Below are 16206 nucleotides of genomic sequence, written 5' to 3' on the forward strand. Positions count from 1 at the left end.
GATCAGAGAGTTGGTAGAGGCCATATCTTATAGCTGTCTAAGCTTTTACCTTGATCTACAGATTCCATTTTTCTTTTCTCTTTTTTTTTTTTTTTTTTGTTTGAGTCAGTCTCACTCACTTGCCCAGGCTGGAGTGCAATGACGCGATCTCAGCTCACTGCAACCTCCACCTCCCCAGTTCAAGCAGTTTTCTTGCTTCAGCCTCCTGAATAACTGGGATTACAGGCACCTGCCACCACGCCTGGCTAATTTTTGTATTTTTAGTAGAGATGGGGTTTCACCATATTGGCCAGGCTAGTCTCAAACTCCTGACCTTGTGATCCACCCACCTCAGTCTCCTAAAGTGCTGGGATTACAGGTGTGAGCCACCCTGCCCAGCACAGCTTTTCATACTTCTTTAGGACACTCTTGACAGGCGTATGTGCCTCAGCCTATTTGACTTCTGCAGATAGGACAATATTTTTATGAGTCTGATTCGACATTAGAGCCTCCGTCAGACTATTTAGAATACAAAAGAATGTTTAAATGGATAGTGAATAGGTATGTGTGTGTGATGAGGACTTTGTGAATTGTGCATTGAAATGGTTTTGAAATGGTTTTCTGCGTGATCAGTTTAGGTGGAGCCAAAACTAATAACTCCAAGAGACACACTGAATTTGCTCATGTTTATCATATACCCAAATGAACCACAATTGTCTTTGATTCCTTCATCCTTGAAATTTCTACTATAAGTACTTCACTGTTTTTCACTTATTTCTATTTAGCGGCATTTTAACTAGTTCTTTGCCTCTAGCTGTTTTGAACTAACAATTTCATTTTCTATATAGTATATATTACTTTTTTAATCTTCCCAAAGCACTGTTTTTTTCCTAGAGTGTAACATTTAAATTGCTTACTTTGATACCTTGTGATTTTGTCCCAACATTTTCTATGTTGATTTTTTTTCAGATGAACTAACTAGTCCTAATCCATTAGTTTTTCTTTCTCTTTGCCTTTATGCCATTTCTTCACTACAGTTCTCCCCCAACTAATGCCTGTATATTTTTGTTAATGAGGCAAAATTTCTCATGTGTACTGTTTATTGACCTTAACAGTCTGACATTAACCATCCTTCCCATGGCATGAACATATTATACCTGTAGTTCTTAACCTTTTTCTCTACCTTCACACACCTGAGGTACATAACACTTCTTTCATTGTTTCTCATTTACTCATGTGGGTTAACCTTTTAAATGTATTAGCAATATGAAAAAAAATTTTCTAATTTAAGAAGCTTCTGAATAGTAGCCTAAACATCAGGTCCCAAGGTTCAGATATTAATTTTATGCTGACATGTTATACAGTTGACTTTTTAAATTCTTCAAATAGTTATGTATCAACCAGTTACAATATATCCTTAAGATTTATTAACATTAAAAGAATAATTATTTCAGTTTTCCAATATTGTAAAAGCAATTAACAAATACACTTTTTAAAGAAGTAATCTATGTCTTTGTGATGGTATTGTTTATTAAGCATTCAATAATAAAGGGCTGATTAAATAACATGTTTAGTAGGATACTGTGCAGCTATTTAAAATAGCAATTGAATAATGAGCTAAAAAGTTGTTTAAGTAAAAGATTATCAAATAGTTTGAATAGATTCACTAGAATAATAACATACTAAATTGTTTTACTGGTCTACTCTGGGTAAGAGATAAATCTTATTGGGGTGGGAGGGATCTTCTTGATTATAAATAAGCATGTATGATTTTTGTGATGGGCAGAGTTTGTTTTTTGAAAAGGAGAGAGAAATCCTTGAAAAATAAAAGTATTTATTTGAAGCAACCTTACCTCCACATAATGATTTACTTTGGAAATCTATAAAAGGGAATCCTGTGTTCGGGAACTTTAGACAAGATAATGAAGAATTAACTGTCATGGAAGAAAAATTTCAAAATCAGATAAGTTTAAAATCATCTTCAGAGGAACAGCTTGCTCTAAATTCTCAAAGCAATATTGAAAAGGAATTCAAGAATTCCTTCTTGAGTTCATGGTTGAGAGATTTCACTGTCATTTCCCCACTCTTCAAGCCCTTAAAACCTCAAACACAGGTAAGTGTAAGAAAGGGGATTTTTAAATCTCTTTTAATTTGAAACTATATTAGTAAAGAAATACAAATCTGGTTTATTTTATAAAGATTTGATAATGCAATGAAAGTTGCACATCTAAAAATTAAGGATTTTTCTGTTAAGTTTGATTTTCCTTAGCATAAAAGTACTATGTAAACAGAAACCTCAGGAAGAGCAAAAAAAAAAAATTTTTTATTTAAAAATCGTATTTTCATCATCCAAAGGCAGTTGTTACTAGCCTTATATTCCCTTCTAGTTGCATATTTGGATTAGTGAATTTATTTCTTAATCCAGTTCATTACTGTGCCAGGGACTAGAAAGATTATATTTACCTCTAGAGAAGAGATTAAGTGCTATGTTCTGACTCAGAAATATTTTCTTTAAATTTGAGTTTTATCCAAAACAACCCCACTAACTTTATAATCTGTTTTATAGTATTGTAATGTAAAAATGCCTAAGGTTAGAATTTAGTTTTCCTCAAGACTGAGGATATAGGAAGATGCATCTTGCTTACTCTGGCTACCTCCTGTACCATATCTGCATGTCATCCCCAAGGATACATTTTCATAGTGAAAAAAGCAATTTGAGGCAAGGGAGGTCATGAAGTATTCTGAGCAGGAGAGTAAGAAAAATAACTTCTAAGATACATGTACTGGTCAGAATTTGCTTAAAAATGGAAATCTGGCCAGTCGTGGTGGCTCATGCCTGTAATCCCAGCACTTTGGCAGGCCAAAGCTGGCAGATCACCTGAGCTCAGGAGTTCCAGACCAGCCTGGGCAGCATGGCAAGACACCATCTCTATTAAAAATACAAAAATTATCTGGAGTGGTGGCATATGCCTGTAGTCTCAGCTACTTGGTGGGGCTGAGGCAGGAGAATTGCTTAAACCTGGGATGCAGAGATTGCAGTGAGCCAAGATGGCACCACTGCACTCCAGCCTGGGTGACAGCAAGACCCTACCTCAGGGGGGAAAAAAAAAATCTAAGACCAGCATATCAAATTAGGAGTTTGTTTCTTTTGTGTCTCAGTAATTACATTTAGCAAAAGCTAGATTGTAAAATTGTGGAATTCACATTGGATATTCAAAAATGTTTCTTACTGTTAATGACAACCAGTGGTTATGGATATTTCAGTTTAAACATATGCTAAAATGCAAACAAGACACTAATAAACTCAATAAATGTTAGGCCTGTCTAGAAAAATGAATGTTTTTCTCAGAATTTGACCCATTTAGAATATAAGCAAAAATGATATGTCTTAACTCATTATAATGTCTCACACACTAATTTTATAATTTAAAAGAGTTAATAGTAATTTTATTTAGAAAGGACAAGTTTATAGGCTGGGCTCATGTCGGTAATCCCAGCAGTTTGGGAGGCTGAGGCGAGTGGATCACAAGGTCAAGAGATCAAGACCATCCTGGCCAACATGTTGAAACTCTGTCTCTACTAAAAACACAAAAATTAGCTGGGCGTGATGGTACACACCTGAAGTCCCAGCTACTTGGGAGGCTGAGGCAGGAGAATTCCTTGAACCTGGGAGGTGGAGGTTGCAGTGAGCTGACATCATGCCACTGCACTCCAGCCTGGTGACAGAGTGAGACTCTGTCAAAAAAAAAAAAAAAAGAAAAAAGAAAAAAGATTTAGAACCTGAGAAACAGCTGTGCTAACAGAATAAAGAAACTATGTTTTGGAGGTCTGAAAGTCTGGCTGTTTAGGAGGAGGGGTGTTTGTTGCCACAACACCCCTATGGATCAGATTTGAAGTCAAACCCTCTGTTATGCCACTCTTCTTGGCATTTTAATGGGCATTGCATTCTGTGAAAAAATAAGAAAATGACTCAGAGTAAAGCTTCAGGTCCATAGTAGTTAAACTGTTGTGCCATTTTTGAATTTACGATTTTTAGTTGTGTTTGGATACCTCCAAAACCCGAGGAATGTGGAGCTTTTTTTTTTGTTGTTGTTACTTTTGTTTCAGGTCTATGGGTTTGTTTTTTTGTCTTTTTTTTTGTTTGTTTGTTCGAGACAGGGTCTTGCTCTATTGAGAGTGCAGTGGCACAATCATGGCTCAGTACAGCCTTGATCTCGCAGGCTCAAGTGATTTCCCCACCCAGCCTCCTGAGTAATTGGGACTACAGGCATGTACCATTACACCTGGCTAACTTTTAAAATTTTTTGTTAGTGACATGATCTCACCTTGTTGCCTAGGCATATCTATTCCTGTGTTCAAGTAGTCCTCCCGCCTCAGCCTCCTGAAGTACTGAGATTACAGCATGAGCCACTATAGCCTGAATTTGAAGCTTTAAGAATTGATAACTTGTTCTTTCTAGAAAGTTCTACATAGATCTAACTTCAGAAAAAAATTGTAATGATTTTAAAATACTCCCTATGTTCAGTTCATGAAGAAACCAAATCCCTTTGATGTTTCTTTATTTTCAGTAATACCACATGGTCTTGGTTTCTGTATTTTGGAGAATTTTAGTTAGAGTTTATAGGTAAGAGTTCAGCAAATTTCAAAGCTCGCATGCAAATTCTTTATTGGGTTTAAACTATTGCTATTTGCTGATAAACATTTGTTCCCCCAGACCATTGTTAATTGGCAGTCTTGGGTATGTAGCTTATGTCAGGCCACATGTAGAATATGTAGATGAATGTGAACAAACTAGAATGGATTGAGAGAATGGAAACTATTTGAGGTGTTTGAATGTCATGAGGACTGGCTAGAGGTACTGAGAGGCCTGCTGGAAAAAGAAAAAAAAAAATAACAATCTTGAGACTTGTGTATTCTTTATTGCACCAGAGGGCAAAACTGGGCACATCAGTTTCAGGGTGGCAAATATAAACTCCAAAGCAAGAGTTTTCTGCTATTGTGGATATGTACATTATAGAAATGACTGCCTTACAGGACCTTAAAATTGGTAAAATGGGAAAGACACCGTTAATCAAGATAAGGCATCTTTTGAAGTGAAGAGAATTACCATATCAGCTTGACCAAATCCTTGTCTTAAAAATATAAAGCATTGGTGCTAACACAAGACAATTTTTGACAAAAGTAAATGATAAGAAAGCTGGATTTTGTTTAAATTTTAGAATAGTTTTTACTAGAAATGAGCATAGTTTTTACAGAACTGCCAGTATTGAGACCTATAAAATAAAAATGTTGACAGGGCATGGTGGCTCACATCTGTAATCCCAGCACTTTGTGGGGCCAAGGCAGGCAGATCATTTAAGGTCAGGAGTTCAATACCAGCGTGACCAACATGGTGAAACTTTGTCTTTACTAAAAAATACAAAAAATTAGCCGGGTGTGGTGGTTTACACCGGAAATCTCAAATACTCAGGAGGCTGAAACAGGAGAATCACTTAAACCCAGGAGGTAGAGGTTGCAGTGAGAAGAGATCGCACCACTGCACTCCAGCCTGGGTGACAGAGCAAGACTTCATCTCAACTATATATAAGCGATGAAAATACTAGGGCTAGGGACATAGTTTTAAAATATCTCTAAAAGCTTTTATAAGTTAGCGTTTGTCTTTGAGAAGAATTTCTTGGAGGCAGTAGGAAACCCTGTATAGAACTGGATTATTAAGTAGTCGTTTCCCTCTTAAGACCATAAAAGTGAATAAAGGTGAAGAATCTGGATAAACAGGAAGGAATCAATTCCACGAAGATATGTAATCATACACTTTTGGGGAGAATTAATAGTGAATGGAGAATTGAAAGAGGATTTTTTGATGTTTGTCTTTTAGGATGCTTAGACACTTAATGAGACTACAAAGCCACAGGTTAGGTTTAGGCATACTGCTCTTCGAATTTTGTTCTGTAAATAGGAATTTAGCTTCAATTAGAGTTTTTTGTTTTTTTTTTTTTTAACCCTACCAGACACATAACAGGTGCTCAGTTACTGATTAAAAGAAATGTTCCCAGTAAGATCAGTCTCTGAAATTGGCAGTGGGTCTTGTTGATTCTGGCATATATGCAGAAAATATCCTTTACTATCTTTGCCAGTCTTTTGAACTTAAATCATTGTTGAGAGTTGTTTAAACAGTATCGATTGGTTTTAGTGCATCCTTTAATGCAGGCTCCTCAGTTTTCAAGTACTTTTTAGACTACCCTGGTTCTCTTCCAAATTATATATGAGATTATTGATATGAGAAAGAATTGTAAGTGAACATCAGCCCTGGCACATTTGTTAATATTTATTTGCCCCTCTGGAAAATAGGCCAGTAAATTTTTATGGTTTAAGTGATTGTTAAAAGGACCCAAACAATCAAATAAAAACATTTTAATACCTACCTGCAAGGGTTGTTGATTTTTCTAAGGTATATACTGAAAACTCAACATTTAGGTGCTGTTACTAGCAGTAGAAATAGTAACTGCTAACACATTTAGTGTTTATCCTTTGCCAGCAACTTTCACGTTTGTAAATTTATTTAGTCCTCACAGCTACCCTCTGAGAGAGGTCTGTTGTTATCCATATGTTATGGGTAAGGAAACCAAGTCACAGAAATAGCATGCCTCATAACTAGCAAGCCAAGGAGTCCAGGTTCAAGCTCAGTTGGTTTGACTTCAAAGTTTATGCTTCTAGGAATTATATCTACAGCTTCTGTCTTATAGCCAACAAGAGGAAGAGGAGACAAAACTACATAAGTACTAAACCATGAAATGCTCAAAATGATAGTGATGCCTTCCTTTTAGGTAGTACTTTTAGTTTCCAAAGTCCTTTTAGTCTGACTTTACTGTCTTGTTTAATGCTTCTTTAATGCCCAGGTCTTCACACATTGTATTGACTACTTCCATTGAAATAGACATCAGAAATAGTATGAAAGGCTTTTAAGAACTTGTTTTAGAAGCAAAAAAAAAAAAAAAAAAAGTATTAGAGACTAACTGACATTTTTATGACTTTCATTTTGTAATGTCTTAAAGATAGGTTTGTATGTGAAAATACTGTACTAAGTACAGGTTATCTTCTCATATTGTATAATGGTCCCACCACCAAGGAGTCATGTGCTGAGAAATATATTTGAGTAACAATGGAGATGAGGTGTCTGTGTGTCCATGTCCTGTGTGTATTTGTGGTACATGGATATAGATACAGACAAATGAATTTAATCAGAACCCTTAATGTAATGGCACAGTTCCCTCAGAAAACTACCCTCATCCTGTTGTACAAAGTAAGTCTACACAATCCAAAGGTCAGACTTGGTCGTTTTTAAAGTATTAAAGCACCAGGCCAGGCATGGTGACCCAACGCCTGTAATCCTAGCACTGGGAGGCCGCGGCAGGTAGATCACCTGAGGTTGGGAGTTTGAGACCAGCCTGACCAACATGGTGAAACCCTGTCTACTAAATATACAAAAATTAGCCAGGCATGGTGGTACATGCCAGTAATCCCAGCTACTTGGGAGGCTGAGGCAGGAGAATCACTTGAACCCAGGTGGTAGAGGTTGCAGTAAGCCAAGATAATGCCACCACACTCCAGCATGGACGACAGAGCAGAACTCTGTCTCAGAAAAAAAACTAAATAAATAAATATACACACACACACACACACACACACACACACACACACACACATATATATATATATATATATATATATATATGTATGTATGTATATAGAAGCACCAAATGTCAATGTCATCTCAGTTAAGGGCATTGTCCCTCTTTGGATGCTTGCCAAAATCTAGAAGAGAAAATACACCTTTTGCAACTTAAAGGCTGCAGACTACATAAATCCAAACTAGAATTATTTTAGACATAAAATTTTCTTAATTCATGTCAATTTAAAGATTTGGACTTCTGGCAAGGCTTAATAATAACAACTAATTTCATTCAACCTCTTCTAGAGCAATCATGGTAATGTAGCAAATTTCTATTCATCTATCAGACATTTTCTTAGGTTTTACCTCAGAAGGACAACCCCCTACCACATATATACTTGTGTTGGAAATTAATGACTGCTGGCTGGGTGCAGTGTCTTATGCCTGTAATCCCAGCACTTTGGGAGGCTGAGGCAGGAGGATCACCTGAGGTCAGGAGTTCAAGACCAGCCTGGTCAACATGGTGAAACCCTGTCTCTACTAGAAATACAAAAACTAGCTGAGTGTGGTGGTGAGCACCTGTAATCCCAGCTACTTGGGAGGTTGAGGCATGAGAATCACTTGAACCCAGGAGAAAGAGGTTGCAGTGAGTTGAGGGTATGACATTGCAATCTAGCCTGGGCAACAGGAGTGAAACTCCGTCTCAAAATAAATAAATAACTGCCTTTTCTGTACTGTTACCCTTAAAACAGTCTCATTCCTTACATTAAATCATTATCTGATTTATATGCTTCTATATTTCCCTGCTTTTATCCTGTAAGCCTAATAGGCTTGAGCCCAGACTGTTACTGAACTTGAACTCAGGTCATTTGGTGACTGGTATCGTAAATAGAGCTGGTAACCTCATATACATTCAGTAACATGTTAATTCTCTGATTAAAAAATACGTTTGCCAGGTGCGGTGGCTCACCCCTGTAATAGCAGCACTTTGGGAGGCTGAGGCAGGTGGATCACCTGAGGTCAGGAGTTCAAGACCAGCCTGACCAACATAGTAAAACCCTGTCTCTACTAAAAATACAAAAATTAGCCAGGCGTGGTGATAGGCGCTTGTAATCCCAACTACTCAGGAGGCTGAGGCAGGAGAATTGCTTTTTGTCAGTAGAAGTCCAGGCTCAATCAATTAGATCAAATTTATTTATAGATCATCAACATCACAGTTTCATTAAAGGATCAGAGAAGAAAAAAATAAGCATGAAATAGTAATTGCCAAGTACAGTAATGGAGTTTTGTGTCTAAAATAAGTCTTTGTAAGGGCTCTATTTTTCATTGAGACAATGTGCCAGCTGAGGAAGAAATTTCACAAGGCCTCTTTTACCTCCTTGGTAACAAGGACAAGAGAAACCCTGATGATATAGCTGATGTAAATCTTAAGAAAAGTCTCTTAGCAGACTAAAATGGATTACCAGATGTTCTTTCTGAGATGTTGCAAGAAAGCACTATGGAGGTCAGGAATTCTAGTTAGTTTTGCTACTAGCTCAAGATTCAGGGTTTTTAAAGTATTAACTTGTAATACTTTCTAAAAGTATTTAATGGCTGTTTTTTCCATTTCATCATTCATCCGATTGGCCCTATAGTTTCTCTACAGTTTATTCCTTCAGACAACTTCAAAATCCAAGGCAACCTTGCTTAGGCTGATGAATTCATATCAGCTTGTATGTTAAAATCCAACCAGAAGAGGAGTTAGTAACTTCCTCTTTCTACCGCATTAAGAAACTGTTTCACTTGTATCTGTTCTACCTGGATTGCAGGGTGTGACCCCTTTTCCTAGCATTGCATTTGTATTTTTCTCATTACCCAGTATCTGAATTCTACCTGCCCACCTAAACCAACAGTACTCTGCCTCTGGATCTTGCCTGCCCAAATCCGTAGCATTCAGATGCTCCGGCCTGAAGTTGGCTTCTGGACTACTTTGTTTAGGGACCCACGTATATTTCCAAATTAGGCCTTCCATGGAGAGAACTCCTTTTTTAAAAAGTAGTTGAGAATTCCCTTTGTTATTTATTTGTTTTTTTTGTTTGTTTTTAATTTTAATTTTTCTTTTTTTTTTTGAGTCTTGTTCTGTCGCCCAGGCTGGAGTGCAGTGGCCTGATCTTGGCTCACTGCAACCTTCGCCTCCGGGGTTCAAATGATTCTCCTGCCTATGCCTCCCGAGTAGCTGAGATTACAGGCACACACCACCAGGCTCAGCTAATTTTTGTACTTTTAGTAGAGGGTTTTGCTGTATTGGCCAGGCTGGCCTCGAATTCCTGACCTTATGATCTGCCTGCCTCAGCCTCCCAAAGTGCTGAGATTACTGGTGTGAGCCACTGCGCTCTGCTGAAAATTCCCTTTTTTAAAGCTGAGTTTACTTTTCATCTTACCTGTTACAGTATTATAATCTATTATATAAAATTCTGCTTAATTTTCATTTTAATGTATTCATATAGAATGTATAATTTTATAATTTGTGATATCTAATATATTTTAACTAAACATAATTTCCATATATAAAGAAAACAAAATGAAAACATCTGACAGTAGATAATACTATTTGAGTTAATACTGAATGATCTGATTTATTTAGCATGGCAATTTTTAAAGATAAATCAGAATTGTTAAGAATCCTGTTTCCAGTACAGTCTTAAAATCTTGGCATTCTCTGTTTTTCAAAGTATTTACTTTTCATATTCAATATTTTTCTATTTAGTTTCTCTCAGTTGAAACGATAAAAGTTCTCACAAATAATAAAGTGACTTTTTTAGGTTAAATCTTTTTTATAATCTTTCAATTATCTTACTTGCTCTGATGGGGGAAAAATGCTTTAACCATAGGCATATCTAAAGAAATAATTTAGGATTCATTGAAGAATTTATAGGATAATTAAGAATAATATGCAAAATGAAGTGAAAATACAAATTATAAGTGAAAATGTTCATTAGATTAATTTGATGATGCTCATGTTGAGAATCTGTAAGTTATTTTCTGCATTGTCCTCATTTTTAAAGTCTCGAACAATGAAACGTTTATTACTTCTCAGTTATGTGTGTACAGCTATTCATTCATCCAACAAGTCTCTTTGTTCAGAGGCACTTGCCTCTGTTACTAGTCTCTTCAGTGTCATTGGGATACATTTTATTAAGATAACAATTGAGCATGTACAAGAAGCTAAAGCTTACCCACAGGTTTAGAAGGCCATGAAATGAAGCAGAAATAAAAGGTTATAATGTGCTATAATAAAATTTGTATTTCTGAATATTATGCTAAAGAAGTATTTTAGGTAGCTCGGTAACTTTGCCAGAGGAATGACAGTGTAAACAGAAGCTTAAACTGTTTCTATCCCAGATAAGTTAATTATGATCAGATTCAAATACTTGAAAATTGGCTCTGCCATTGCTTAGTTGGGAGACCTTAAGCAAGTTACTGTCTTTCTCCAAGCCTTTAAATTTTAAGTAAGATATTGAACTTGGCCCTGTCTTGTCACAAATTTTTATAATACTAAAAGGCAGCCTTCAATATATTCATTTTGCAAATATTTAGTACACTGACATATTACTTAAAATAGCAGACAGAAACAAATATAAACTCGTAGATTTATGTGGAAAATTCAGTATCATCTTAGAATTCTGGAAATTGTATTTAACTTTGCCATTGTAGAAACTATCTTGGCTGGGCTTATGGCCCACACCTGTAATCCCAGCACTTTGGGAGGCTGAGGCGGGAAGATCACTTGAGGTCAGGAGTTTGGGACCAGCCTGACTAACATGGAGAAACCCCATCTCTACTAAAAATACAAAATTAGCCGTGCGTGGTGGCACATGCCTATAATTTTAGCTACTTCAGAGGCTGAGGCAGGAGAATCGCACCCAGGAGGAGGAGGTTGTAGTGAGCCGAGATTGCGCCATTGCACTCCAGCCTGGGCAACAAGAGTGAAACTCCATCTCAAAAAAAAAAAAAGTATGTTGAATATTATTACATTTTATAAATAAAGATGTACCTTATTATCCAGTCTTATACAATGCAGTAGTGTCTCCCATTTTCTACATTTTTAGTTACATGCAGTCAACTGAAGCCTAGAAATACTAAATGGAAAAGCTCAAGAAATAAACAATGCTTAGATTTTAAATTGTGCGTAATTCTGAGTAGCATGATGAAATCTTGCACCATCTTGCCTAGGAAGGCAGTCATCCCTTTTTCCATTGTATCTATGCTATGCTATAGACACTACCTGCCTTTTAGTTACTTAGTAGCCATCATGGTTATCAGATCCTTTGTCCTGGGATGGCAGTGCTTGTGTTCAAGTAACTTACTTATAGTAGCCCCAAAGTGCAAGAGTAGTGATGCTTGCATTTTATTAAATTGTTTTATTTTATTTACTACTATTCTTAATCTTACTGTGCCTAATTTATAAATAAAATTTTATCATAGATATATATGTATTTGAAAGCACATAGCATGTATATATAAAGTTTCATACTCTCCACAGTTTCAGGCATTCACTGGCAGTCTTGGAATGTATACCCTGTAGATAAGGGTGAACTACTGTGTATTATGTGATACGGGTATAGAGGTTTTAAAAATTGTGCTGAATGAATTTTAAGCCAAGGATGTTTGATTACAATTTTTCCTAAGATCAACATTTTTTTTGAGTAGAGTGCTAGTGACTAATGCAGGTTAACTAAAGCTTCAACTTGAATAATTTTATTTTCTTTAAGCAAAATTTTACTTCATTCCAAATGGAACAAAATTACATTGTATTTATGATTTCCCTATGCATTTTAAAGATGTACATTCTAAAGGACTAAAATTACAAACCTTTTCCATTATAACCTATTAGTTGTTAGCGAGGCTATGTACTTGTAAATCTCTCCTACTGCCAGAAATTGTTTGGTTCAGAGGGGATTGGGTTATCAAGAATGACTGCTGCTTTTGTTCATGACCGTGTTCTGTATAAGTGATGGAGTTGGACGGTTTCATTCATATGCAGATCTACTTTTTAATAGCATGATGATCTGAGGTGGTGATAATTTGGGGTTTCAAATTCTGAAAAGAAGAATGAATATAGTTTTATTTCATCAATAAGTTATTGTTAAAATACTACTTTTAAATGCCGTGTTTTCTGCTTGCATTTTTATTTTTAAATTTTTATTTAGGTATTTTTTTTTAGACCGAGTTCGCTCTTTTTACCCAGGCTGGAGTGCAATGACGCAATCTCAGCTCACTACACCCTCCCCACCTCCTAGGTTCAAGAGATTCTCCCACCTCAGCCTCCCCAGTAGCTGGGATTACAGGCATGTGCCAACACACCAAGCTAATTTTGTATTTCTAGTAGAGACAGGGTTTCTCTGTGTTAGTAAGGCTGGTCTCAAACTCCCTACTTCAGGTGATCCGCCCACCTCAGCCTGCCAGTGCTGGGATTACAGGCATGAGCCACCGCACCTGGCCTCTGCTTGCGTTTTTAGAGTGACATTATCTTTATTATTAAGGGCCTATTCTAGGCCCAGTACTTCACTATAGTCTATAAAAGATGGTCCCTGCCAGAAAAGAACTGTTAACCTATATGGGAATATTATACTAACATACAATAAACAAGTGGAGAATAATGGAATGTAATCTCTGGCTTGCTAACCTGAAGTGTGGTAGAAGCTCAAAGGAAATGTGGACTTATCAGAGAAGACTTATAAGCGGAGATGAGGCTGGGTGCGGTGGCTCATGCCTGTAATCCCAGCACTTTGGGAGGCTGAGGCGAGTAGATCACCTGAGGTCAGGAGTTCAAGACCAGCCTGGCCAACCTGGTGAAACCCCATGTCTACAAAAATACAAAATTTAGCTGGGTGTGTTGGTGTGCCCTTGTAATCCTATCCACTTGGGAGGCTGGAATAGGAAAATCACTTGAACCCAGGAGGCGGAGGTTGCAGTGAGCGAGACTGCACCATTGCACTCTAGCATGGGCAACAAGAGCAAAACTCTGTCTCAAAAAAAAGGTATGAAAGATGAGCTTGGCTTAAAAAATAGTTAATATTGATTATGTGAAATGAAGGAATGATAACTTGCAAGTGCAGAAAACAACATGAACCAAGACATGATGAAATAGGAAGGAGTAGATACAGTAGAATGAAGGCAAAGAGTAGATATTAGGGAATTGGTAGGGAAATGAGTCTAACCATGTTTGAGATTGTTTTCCTTCCTTTGCATAAGGTACCCTCATTTCTAATCAAAGAAAACAAGGGTATTCAGATTGCCTGCAGCCCTTCAAGAGCCATGGTATGTTGCTTTGAAGAAAAAAAGAAAACAAAAACTTGTAAGAAATACTGGAAGGAAACCTAGGCATAAATAAGTTAACCTTAAATAATTGGGGGTCTGTGGCTTTTAACTCAGCAAATCAGGTGAGAAATCTTGAAAGGAAAGGGTTGCCTAGGAAAAATGCTGCTAGCTAGGATATTTTTTGCCTTAGGTAAGATTGACTTTACCACTATGGGAATAAGTGACTTTACCACAATAATAATAATTGTGTATGAATACCGTAATACTGTTGTTAAACCAAAGAGAAATAATATTTTTTCAAACCTCGCTCAGATTTTCATCTAAGCCTTAGCTCACGTTATTTACTACTAGGATGTCCTTTTACTCATCTTTAGTTGTCTAAATCTTAGGCTGTTTACCCCCTACATGAAGTTTTTCCAGTTCACTTTTCCTCCTCAGCCAAAAATACCATTTCTCTCAAAGCTTCCATACCTGACTTAGAACAAATACATGCTGCCTTATGGGAAGGGGCCATCTTATTCTTTATTGTATATTCTGCAAGACTAGCCTAGTGTCTTAAACATAGTGCGTGTTAAACAAGTGACCATTGATGCTGAAAATCAGCAGTAATACCTTCATGGTAAAGTGTAGAAAGGCTACATACCAGCTAGGCAAATATAGAAATATGCAGGTTATTTCCAGGTAATTTAGGAGTGCTCTACCTTTTACTACCTCATTGACCAGAGCTCTTCTCATTCTATGCCAGCTATTAACATTCATTCCTCAGGTCTCAGGTACCTTAAAATATCATTTTTTTTCCACCAAAACCAGAAACATGTGGGTAGGGGTATGAATAATCAGACCTATAAAATTTCTATATCTTTTTGGGGATTATTAGTGATCTAATTGATAATTTCTAACCTTTCCAATGAAGTGTGAAATTCTATAAAGTTTAAATGTTATTTTTTGGCCTTATTTGTGTATCTCTGAGGAGATAGGAAATGGTAGTAGTATAAAGAATCCTTACATTTAAAAATATTTTTCAAGAAACACCATTATCATAATCACAGAAATAAAAGCATTGAGGATTTGCTGTAATTCTTTAAGATAACTCTAAAATTAATGGGATGTTTTTGAATGCCTGAACTTACTAGAGTCACCTTACTGAGTAATATAGGCTTTCTCATAAATTTTCGTGGACAGTTTTATAAGAGACCAAATGCCTCTCCTCCTCTTCCCAGCTCTGCCTTTCAAAAAGAAACAAACCAGGCAAGTCACACCAAAACGTTAAAAAATATATAAGAAGGCAAAGAAAGTTGTGGATCAAATAAATACTATTCGTTTACTGCTATGACATTTAAGTCCTAATAAGGATTCATTTTTATGTATCCTTGTATAGCATTTATATAGGACATTTATGTCTGTTTTCTAGAACTCAGTGAATAAATTACGTTGATTGAAAAGTCTGTTGCTGTTGGTTTTGGTTTGGCTTTGAGGGTGGCTGACATATTTGTTATATTTACCTTTTAAACAAAAGCCAAGAATTCAACCAGCAATTAAATAATAATTCCTGTGGTGAAGCACTTTACCTTCTATATTGATTTTCTTTATGACCTGTTTTCCAGGTGTAAATTTTGATATCACCATTGCCACCCTCCTCTCAAAAAAGGTGAGAACTGACTAAACGACTGGTACTTAGACCATGTGGAGAAGGCACTGAAACTGGAAACAGAAGCAGACGTCTGTTGAGAGCAGAGTGTCCGCCAATAGCTCCCTTTAGTAGAGGGCAATAAATGCCACATGAGATGATCCCCTCAGCAGAAAACTGTAAGTAACTCTGGGGACTTGCAGGAGAATTGAACAGTTGTTTCTGCTGACTCAGTAAAAATGTCTTCATTTTATAATTTGTGGCCTGCATGCTTGTAAATTAAGATGCATTGAGTTGTCAAGTAATAGACTTGTCTGGATTGTACGTAGGAATTTAAGCCAAAATTGAACGTAGCATTCCCCCAGAAGTAACCTGGGATCTGTGCCATAAAACCTGAAGCAAAGGTTACATGAATTTGCATAGCTAGGTTAAAACTAAGCTATTGAGCTTTGCCTGGAAAACCAATTAGAGGATTTTAGTCTTGATATAGCAGGGAATAGGGAGCATTATAGCCTGTTGACTTGTTTGGAATTAAATGTGGCAATGCTATATATAGAAATGTCTAAGAAATAAAATATGGTAGCAAGGAAACTGGGCATATGACTATTGTAGTAATCTAAGGGTGAAGAAA

General features: G+C 36.6%; 1 long non-coding RNA gene across 2 annotated transcripts; it reads left to right on the forward strand.

The window, feature by feature from the left end:
* The first annotated feature begins 262 nt into the window (after positions 1–262).
* On the forward strand, positions 263–15658 carry LOC116562393. 2 transcript variants are annotated; one of them, XR_004273913.1, is made up of 3 exons: positions 263–2092; positions 13883–13948; positions 15553–15658. It is a non-coding gene; the product is annotated as an uncharacterized LOC116562393 (long non-coding RNA). The 2 variants fall into 2 exon arrangements; XR_004273914.1 differs by lacking the exon at positions 13883–13948.
* Positions 15659–16206: the final 548 nt, after the last annotated feature.

Source organism: Sapajus apella, unplaced genomic scaffold, assembly GCF_009761245.1.
Source record: "Sapajus apella isolate SASKATOON/1434 unplaced genomic scaffold, GSC_monkey_1.0 scaffold32, whole genome shotgun sequence".
In the NCBI taxonomy this organism is placed as follows: domain Eukaryota; kingdom Metazoa; phylum Chordata; class Mammalia; order Primates; family Cebidae; genus Sapajus; species Sapajus apella.